Source organism: Falco naumanni, chromosome 1 (assembly GCF_017639655.2).
Source record: "Falco naumanni isolate bFalNau1 chromosome 1, bFalNau1.pat, whole genome shotgun sequence".
NCBI lineage: Eukaryota > Metazoa > Chordata > Aves > Falconiformes > Falconidae > Falco > Falco naumanni.
Genome location: NC_054054.1, coordinates 126447353 through 126457359, shown reverse-complemented (window position 1 = coordinate 126457359; position 10007 = coordinate 126447353).

Below are 10007 nucleotides of genomic sequence, written 5' to 3'. Positions count from 1 at the left end.
GAACAGCCTCCCCGGTGCTGCCACCTCCTTCATCCACCGCGAAGGCACCCGGAGCGGCCGGGGGGGCAGCGGGCGGCAGCTGAGGTGCCGCTTGCTCCCAGGTGTGATGGGGAGGGGACCCCAGCAGCGAGCCACAGCCAGAGTGGGCGGCGGGGAGAGCTGCTGCAGCCTGGATGCTGGTGTGAGGGAGGAGAATTAGTCTGGTGATTAGCAGCGCTGGCCCACTCTTCCTGCGTCAGGAAAGTCTGGCTTAACAAGGAAGGGCCTGCTGCGCTCCGCCATCTGCATGTGAAAGCGTACTGGGGTGGGAACCCCCACAGCCCCGAGAACCCCTCCTCTGCTCCCTGCCTCAGCACACGGCCGGGTGTCTTCAGCTCTGAGCACATACCCAGCCTGTTCTGTTTCTGCCAAAACTGCTGGACTTGGGGTGAGCTCTGCAGGACCCCGAACTGGCAGGAGCACGGGTATTAACTAGTGAGTTCTTACTGGGAGGAATTGGTTTGGGACCTTTCCCAGCTCTTCCCAGGAGCCATGGGACCGCTGTCAGCTGCACACAGTTCATCCGTGTCTCCATTTCTCATTCCAACCACATGTGAAGCAGCAACTTCACTAAACCACGGGGACAGCATCTTTTAAAGCCTGTCACAAATTTAGGCACAAATGACATGCTGTGGGCAGGGGACAGCTGTTTCTTAGATCTCATGGGCAGAACACCAGAGAAATCCGTCTTCTCTTTCTTTTTTTTGTGTTTTGTTTTCTGGTTACCTTGGCCCAGGGAGCAGCCAGCCCACGTTGGGGTGCTGCAGGACCAGCCCAGGCTCACCCCAGATTCTGGGTCTCACTGCTCCTGCTGCCAACGTGCCTTGGCTGTGCTGAGGTGCCTCATGCAGCTCAGCTGTGCCAGGGGCAGGGTCTGTGGGGAGCGGGGCAGCTCCTGCTCTGGGATGGCCCTGCTAGAAAAGGAGGTTAAGGGGGTTCCTCAGCAGCTGGGACTGTGGCTCCTGGGCTGGCTGTACAGCTGAAGTGGGTGAGTGCTGCTTTAACTTCTCCTGATATATTGATGATTTTGTGTGCTTCTGCTTGGTGCTTGGCCACGGGAGGGTTGGGGTGTGCTGGTCAGTAGGGGTCCTGCAGTAAAAGGTGTGAGCTGGGCTGTGCTGCACCCAGTTTCCCAGGGGGAATGTGAGGCTCCCGCTGCTGTGGGTCTGCAGCTGGGGTGGTCTCTTCCTGCTGGGCTCTCTGGTACATGTAAGGCCTGTGTGCTCTCTGCACAGGGAGCTGGGGCTGGCAGCGCTGCTGTCTTCAGCCGCCCTGTGTGCCACAGGCTGCCTTGCTGGGGGGGGGTACCCCTGCCTGGGGAGCAGGGGGGAAGCTAGTGTTTAAAAAAAAAAAAGCCATAAAGCTTCTCCCAGGCATTGCTGCTGCTGCTTCCCTCTGCGTGAGCCGATACGTCTCTGTTCTTATTCTGAGTGCAGGTAGACTCCTGAGATGAGATGACCTGGGATTAAAGTCACCCTTACGGGGCTTGGGTGGAGGATGGGTGTTGCTTTGGTGGTGAGACCTTGCAGCCCTGCTGGAGCGGAGGGCTCGGCACTGCTTGGGTTTGGTACATGCCTGTACTGTGTGATGCTCTCCCACCCACCACAGCCTGGGGAGGTGGTTAAACAAATGGACTAATCTGCGTGTTTGGTGTCTACTTGTGGCTCTCTGAACACAATAAGGGATTAACTTGGTCTTTATCTAATTGGCTTATAAACTAGGGAAGGGAAAATCGCTTTGTAATGCATGAAACCTGCTCTTAATAGAAACTCAGAGACTAGAGCTTGAGTGTCCTTCCAAAGTAAATGCATACACCTCTCTTCCTTTTTAGCTGTTTGCTGGAACGTAGCTTTTTTTCTGGTTCCTAACAACTTATTGTTGTATGATGGCTTGTTATAAAGCCTTGCCTCTTGTTATCACCAAGGTTACTTTTCTCTTTAGCATTTCTCTCTGTGAGGGTTCAGGAGCCTCTGAATGGGTCTCATTGCATGGTAACTCCTCAGTGCTGCTGGTGAACAGGGCCTGGGGATGGAGCTGCGGGATAACGGCGGCAGTGCCTGCTGCAAGATGCAGCCCTGGCACTCGGAGCAGGGATGTGGCTGTGCAACGATACCTCCTGGGTGGCAAGCGAGGGCTGCAAGCTGGGGCAGAATTGTTCACAAGCACAAATTGCTAAATATAAGTTGCTAAGGGCTGGTAAAAATCTGGGATGTTGATGGGAGGAAGATGTAGAATGGAGTGAAACCAAAGGGGAAGAAGATGGAGAAATGAAGGAAGGAGATAGAATCCTCTCTTATAGCTAAGCAAAGGGCTCTGTAAAAAGGGAGAGGTTGGTCGGGATAGTTCTTTAGCTTCTCACTGCAGTGAAACAGTGTGCTGTTACACAATCCTTGCGCCTCTGCTGCGTGCCTGGAGGGTGGATTAAGGCTGACTACCTTTGATTAAACTAATCTGGCACCTCTGCTGCTTTATCATTCAGCTGGTGCTGCCAGGTGGGGCTGGGCTGTAGCGCTAGCATCCTCCGGCTCTGCTCCCCATGCTGTTGGGATATGTCGTGTGGGCTTGGATTTCCTGACTCCCTGCTGTGCTTTCTGTAAGAGACGTGGCACAGAGGCAGCTCTGTGAAATGATTCCTGCTGGAGTTGCACTGGGGGTGTGGCGCGTGCCTAATCCCTCCCCTGAGTAAGAACATGCTGCTGGGAGGGGATGTGTGAGCAGGAAAGCTGTGAAGGATCGCCTGTTCTTGGGGGCGCTTGGATCTGCCTGGCCTGTGCAGCCTCCTGTGCACGGCTTCTGTCTGTGGGGCATGTGGCCGGGTGTCCCCCCGAGCCAGGACAGCGAGGACAGGGCTGCAGTGTCCCCCCGGGCTCTCCACCGCTGCCCCCAGCTCCATCCTCCAGGAAGCTGGTAATTAAAGCAGGAACCGTTTTTTTGGCTTCACCGGCAGGGAGGCTGGAGGGAGCCGCTCGCCCTGCTGAGATGCACATGTTGGAGAGCCCTTTCTGGCTGGCACGCCTTGGGCTCATCAACAGACACTGCCTGCACTGGCGTAATTAAACCTGAGCTGCTCCACGCAGAGCCTCCTTGCTGCAGGCTTGGCTTCCACAGGTCAGGCTCAGCCCTGCGCGCAGAGAGAGGCAGATCAAAGGCTGCTCAAGAGCTTCTCCGTGCAAACCTGAGCTGGCATAAGGAAACAACCACATTCCCCTTCTGCACCTGGTATTGGTGCCACTCTTCCAGATTGGAGCTTCTCACCAGCCGCCTGAGAGCTCTTATGGCCGCTTGTTTTACAGCTTTGTTTGCCCTCTGAGGATATGAAGGGAGATGGAGGTTTGTGCCAGTCAGATGCTGAATGGTTTGTTCCGCTGTGGGTTGTCAGGATCTGCTTCCTTTACATTTTTTGTGGGCACCTAGAGATCAGGAAAGAAGATCTCAGCTGCTTATCTGGGGTCCCTTGAGAAGGGAGAGAAGATGCTTTAGGATGCAAGTCTGTTTCTTCTCTGATTATTGAGGCAGTCTAGATGAGTAACTTGGTCACAGATGCCTAAGCTGCGTGAAATGAATTCCCACCTCCGTGTCTGGAGCTTGTGGTAGGCTAGAAGCTGCCTGTGCAGTTTATATTGCAAGGCTGAGCTCTGACTCGAGGTTTGTATTTTGGACGCTCATGCTGAGGACAGGGAAAGTGGTTTTGTTGAGATTTCCCCCCACCCCCCAGTTCTTATTCCTTTTCCCTTTTGACTTGTGCTGGCCAGGTAGATTTTGGAGGGGCTGATTTCTTCATGCTTCGCCCAAACCAGGTCCATCTGTAGATTGGTACCATCAAGGCAGGAGCTGCAGAGCTCCTGCCACAAGCACTGAGCTTCCCCTCCCGTGTTTCCAGTGCATTTGGCTTCCGCAGCTGGTTGGGGCAGCTGTGTGCCGTTGGCTCTATCCCTCCTGCTCCCCTCACAGCAGGGAGCCTGTTCCCCAGCTTTGAGCCCTGATCTCTGGCTGCAAATGGGCATTTTTAGCGTTGGTCCTCTTTGGGACAGCTGAGCCACATCGGGGCATCCAGAAGCCTCTTGTGCCTCGGATGCGCTGGTCGGTGCTAGCAGGCAGTGGCTGTGCGTGCAGAGAGCACTAGTGAGGCTGGGGAAGCATCACAGTCCCCTTGTGCTTGTCTCCTTTTGTCCTGTAAATCGTTCTCCACACCAATCGCTCTTCCTCTTGTTGGTCTCAATTGAGCCTCCCTAGTACTGATGCAGGTACCACTTGCCAGAGTCTGCCAGCCCCCTGGCTTTATATTAGGGCTGTATTAATTAAAAGCACAAGTGGAATTTCTTTTGACATCCAAATTAATAGTAAATGAGATAATTACGAGCTGTGTCATTAGGGTGATGGAGCAGCTTGTACAGGTCTCAGCCCCCTCCCCCCAAAAGGTGGCAGATCTGCAATGCATGCAGATCTCGCCTCTCTGGAGGCAGGGGCTGTGTCCCCCCCACGAGGTGACTGGGGAGGGTGGGAGGCAGGGGGTGCGTGAACTTTAGGGCAGATGAGAGTAAAGACCTGATTTCTCTGTGGCCAGGTGCTCTGCAGGTCCCCGCACGTGCCAGCTTCCTTCTGTGAGGGCACAGTTGAAGCACTTCTGTCCCCGTTCCAGAGGCCTGATCAGCTTTAAGAACACAAAATAAAGGCCATAAAATCAGCCTGTAATTAATTATTGGTTTAGTTCCCAACTCAAGGGCTCGCTGCGGAATGTTTCCTTAGGAACGTGCTTTTTGTTGCTTTTCTTGGACTCGCTGCTTGGCTTGTTGTACCTCTGCCTGCAAACCCCCAGCTGTTCACACTCCGCTGCTGCTGCTTACGAGCTAGTGCATTGATTTTTTTTTTTTTTAATGTTATGTTTCTTGAGCACTCCCGAGAACCTTGTGCATGGGAGGCCCCTGGTGAATGCGGGGACTCCTGCCTCGTGCCCTGCCTGATGTAGGCAGCTCTGCCGGGGGCACCAGCCTTAGGCCGGCTTATGTTTTGGCTGGAGCCGTTTCTCTGGTGTGGAAACAGCCCCCGTTCGTGTGCTGATTAGGAGGATGTGGTTAACCGGGCCAGTGGCACGTCTGGAGGGAGGGCTCCATGCCTGCGGTAGCAGGCGTGGGAAGGAGATGAAAGGGAGGAGAGGTGGTGCTGTGAGCTAGCCCTGCTCCCGTGTCATCGCTTGAAAGGGAGATGTCCGTCTTCTTCAAGAAGAGCATTATTGCCCGCTAATAAAATATCAAACAAATTCTTAAGAGAGCGTTTAGGATCTGAAAGCCTGTGATAAATCCAGCAGCTTTGTATCTTGCTCAAAACTATGGTGGGTAGCAATGTGATTAAAGCTCTCTGATTAACACACAAACTGTGTGTTTAATGAGTAGGATTGGGAGGGTTTGGGAAATCCAGCTGGCATCTAACAAGGTTACTCCAACAAATTACTTGGATATCAATTAGTTTGCTAGGTAAATGTCACCTGGTTTCTTTGTTTGCTGTACCTTGGTATCCAATTAATTTGATGCGGTTATTGCTTGTGACTGACACCACTGCGGCCACTACAGCCTCGGGGGCAGGCAGGGGGGGAGTGGGCAGTGGGCAGGCTCTACCCCACCCGTGGGGCAGCTTCAGGGCCAGGGGAAGCCCAGCCCCTGGAAGATAATGTCACAGCCCCTCCTGGCACTCCCACGGAGAAGAGTCCCCCTCTGCAGCCTGGGGGTGGGCGCCAGGGGTCGAAGCCCCATGGTCAGGCTGCTCTGTGAAGCCGTCCCTGCAGCTGGCTGGAGCCTCCTCTCTCCTGACTGAAAGTGGATAAATTTCTTTTGGCTGAAAATAACCTCCCCCTGCTGTGCTGCTTGCTGTCCTCCTGCCTCCTTCCCCGAGATTTGCCAAGCTGTGCTTGGACCGTGTGGCTGCGGCGCCTGGAGCAAGGGAGGCAGCGGAGGACGCACAAGCTGCTCCCTGAATGGCACAAGCAGTTGGGTGAAGGAGGGAAGAGCTGCAGCAGGGGCCGGGGGGGACAGTTCCCCCATTCCAGCCCTTGGGAAGCGTCCTGGGTGCTGGGGGTGCGACGGCTCTGTGAGGTGGATGGGGCTAAGGAAGGGCTGAGGCTGCGGCATCACGGCTGAGGACCTGCAGCTGGGGTGGCCGAGCCCGGTGTTGGAGGGGCTGCGAGCACACGGGGCTCCAGAGCTCTCCTGCTGCTGGAGAGAGCCCGGAGGTGGGGCAGGCAGCCCCGGCTGTCCCTGCGCACCCAGGATCAGTCCCGAGAGCTGTGCCAGGGAGGCCGATGCCCAGGGCTCGGGTCCCAGCCCTGGATGCCCCCAGAGGGCTCGCGAACGTTAATGACACCAACATATGGGTGGTCTGGGGGGGAGGAGGAAGGAGCAGAAAGCGTTGCCAGTTGTGAAGCACAACCCAGCCCAAATCTAACACCAGTGCAAGAAGCCAGCCTGGTGTCTGGGGGGGGGGCGGGGGGGGGCTGGGGAGAAGAGGCTGCTATGAGCCGGGGCTGGGAGCAGTTGCTCTGGGCTCTGCTGGGGAGTCGGGGTCCTGCTCGCCTCTCAGGAGGGAATGAATCGGCAGAGCCGAGTCCCCGTGGGGGTTTGCCCACCCCGTTGGGGTAGGGGGTGTGAGGCTCGGTGGACGGAGTGTGTGCAGGTGACTGCGGGGAGGCTGCTGGTCCCCGCTTTCACAAGCACAGTCGGCGGTGTAATGGAGCCCTGCATCCTTCCTCTCCCGGTCCCGGTAGGAGGGGATGTGCGGGGGATCCAGGCCTTTGGACCCCTCGGCTGCTCTCTGCCAGCCGGGCTGGGGCCGGCCGCTGGCAGCTCTGACTTGCATAAGAGCCTCGCCAGGATGATAAATGTTGAAATCTGCTGCAGGCTATCACTGACCTAATTTCTAGCATTGCTGTGGATCTTGTCATCTGTTGCTTGCAGCCTGGGTGCAGATGGGCTGACAGTGTGGGAGAGGGTGCGTGGGGACCCCCAGTCTGTGCTGCCCCGGCACTCCCAGCCCTGGCAGTGTGGGGACCTGTATGGCTGTGACCCCGCTGCAGCCCACCCTTCTGTAGGATGAGCCTCCTGCGCCCAGGCTGGGGCAAACAAGATAGGTGGGGTCCAGCTGAGCTCCGCTCCCTGCAGATTTCTGCTAAGCAGAAAACAAATGCTAATTACACAGCATAATTAGCAAGATGCTGCATCTATTTTTAATCAGCTTTGGAAGATATATTCTTTCTTCGGCTCTATGCTCACCGGCAGCCTCTCCGGTGGCAGAGTGGTGCTTAGTCGCAGACCCTCCCGTGGGTAATCAGTTGCTCTTCCCCTCTGTGCCCCTGGGATGGGGCTGGGATCCCTCCTGGGATCCCCAGCCAGAGGAGCATCCCCCCTACAACTCCTTGGTGGAGTCTGAGCTCCCACTGAGATCCCAGCCCCTCTGTAATCCATCAGGGATGGATGGAAAGGATGGAGGAAATCAGCTCGGTGCTGTCAAGGTGGTGTTTAGCAGCAGCTGGGAAAATCGCAGGAGGAGGAGCCCAGGAATAGGTTGCAAAAATATTCTGAGAAGGCGAGATGGGGGGGCCAGCCCTGCTTTGCCAGCGGCTCCCTGGGCTGGTGTGGGTGGGGTGGGGTCTACCCTGCTGCTGGGGGATGCCCGGTGCCAGCCCTGGCTGGGGAAGGGTCACTCAGAAAGAGGTGCAGGGTGCAAAAAGCAAACTTTGCTCTGAAACATTCAGCAGGGGGATGCAAAGGGCCATTTAAAGTGAATGTGTGTGTCTGCTGCAGCTGCAGGGGGGCCCAGCCCTGCAGGTTGTGGCACCAGTGGGATTGTGACACATGTAGCCAAAAGTGATGTGTGTGTGGGGGGGGTGGGTGTTGATGGGACCCCCTGCAGAGCAGAGCTCTTCTCCTGCAGCTGGCAGCAGCTCAGAAAGATCCAGGATTCCTCCAAAAATTCTTTAAAACCAATTGTGAAGGGTAAATATATCATTTATCTAACTGAAGAGCTGCATAGAAACAGGCTGATGGCTGGGCGATAAATCTGGATCATTTTGGAGCCCTGGGGTAGGTGTGCGCAGGATCTGGGCCACCAGCAATTTGGCAGGAGCACACTGGGTGGGGATGGCCCGGTTTACCTGGTGGCGCCACCAGCTGCTGGGCTGGTCCCCAGCTGCCATCGGAGCTGTCAGGGTCTCGAGCAGCCCGGAGAGCTGGCAGCACCCGGGCGGTGCTGGGGCAGGGTGACATCTCCTTAGCATGGATGTTGCTCAGCCTCTGGGTGAGCTGGCCACCAGCACGTGGGGTACCCCTGGAGCCCGAGCTGCCAGAGATGGGCTGTTTGGTGAGCGGTGCCGGCATGTCCCCGTTTCAACCGCCCGGTGCGAACAGCCCTCCTCAGCCTCCCTGCTCCATCCTTGCCCGTCCCGCCTCCGCTGGCCACGTGCTCAGAGCCGCTGGGGTGGCAGCTGCCTCCCACCCGCTGCTCCGAAGGATTTCCCTGCCGAGCTGTGCCAGCACTGCCGCTAACCCATCGCTCCCGGACAGCCGCGCTGCCCCTTCCCGGTGCTCACCCGCCAGGCACCTCCCCGGCTCCGGCGGTGGGCTGCGGCGCAGGGGTGGCCAGACCCACGTCCCAGCGGGGTAGGAGCCTGTGAGCGGGGTGGTGCCGGCTCTTCACGTGTCCTGCCACATGGGACATCGCGATGCTCATGCAGCAGAACGACCCCCAGCACTGCAGCCTTGCCCTGCCGGGGTCTGTGCTTGCCACCACCTCAGCCCCTGTTGCTGGAGGGGGCTCTGCTGGGCTTTGCCAAGGTGGAAGGTGGCAGTGCCAGGGCTTTTAGCTCCACTTGGGACCGAGGGGGCTCTGGTTTAAGGGGGGTGCTGGCGTGGTGGGAGTGGGTGAGGTGTACAGGGCTGGAGGGCTGGTGGGATTTGCCGGGGGGCTGTGTCTTGGAGCCAGCTGATGCGTTGCCGTAGAAGTGCTCTGGGCTGATGTGCCTGATGCTGCCGTGGGGTCCATGGGTTGCAGTGGTGCTGCAGGACCTCTGCAGGGCTCTCTGCCCCTCACCGAGGCTCTTCAACACCTCATGGGTTGGAATAAATCCTGCAGCTGCCAAAAGCTGAACTAAACTGCAGAATCTGGGTTACCGAAGGGAGCCTTTGCCATTGACCCACCGGCTGCAAGGCCCCCCCCAGACCCCGGGGAGCAGAGCGAGCCTGTGCTGCTCCTCCCCCTTGCCTCTACTGACTCAATTGCCCTGCCAGGAGGCTGCAAAGGGGCTGGTGCTCATCAGGCACCCACCACTCCAGGCTGCTGCTGGTCTTAATTTAACCATGGCTGAGCGGTGTGAGATGGTGTTTCGTTTTCCAGTGCCATTTGGGTGAAGGCAGCTTTGTACTGGGGAAGGGGTGTCTGTGGGGATGAGCTGCTGTCCCACTGGGGCAGATATCGACCTGGGGCGTTTGGTGTGAGAGCCACATGTGGGTTGTGCTGGCCGTGGCTACGGTGGTGCAGAGATAGGCAGGAGTTCATATCCCAAGTGTTTGGAGACCATGGGGAGGTTCTGCAGCCTGGCTGAGATCTGAGCTGCTGTGGCTGTGTCGGGAGCCGGGGATGGCTTGCTTGTGGATCTCGGAGCTGTTTTTTTCAGGGAGATTTTTCACGTTGCAGATTCATTACTTCTGCTGTAGGAACAGTCTCTGCAAGGTCCTAGAAAAGATGATTATATCTGGCAAGGGGCTTGTTTTGCTGTGCTAAACAGATTTCGCCTTCTTCCAGCCCCGTGGTGCAGGAAGGCTGTGCTCCATGCTTGCCCAGGGCACCTCTGGCTCCGCTGCAGCAGGACCCCGGCCAGGTCTGGTCAGGTTTCCTAGGGGGAGGAAGGGCTCGAGGAAGCCCCTTCCTCAGCTGTGCCTGGAGAGGATGCCCAGGCAGTGCTGCAGCCGTGCTGCAGAGGTGTG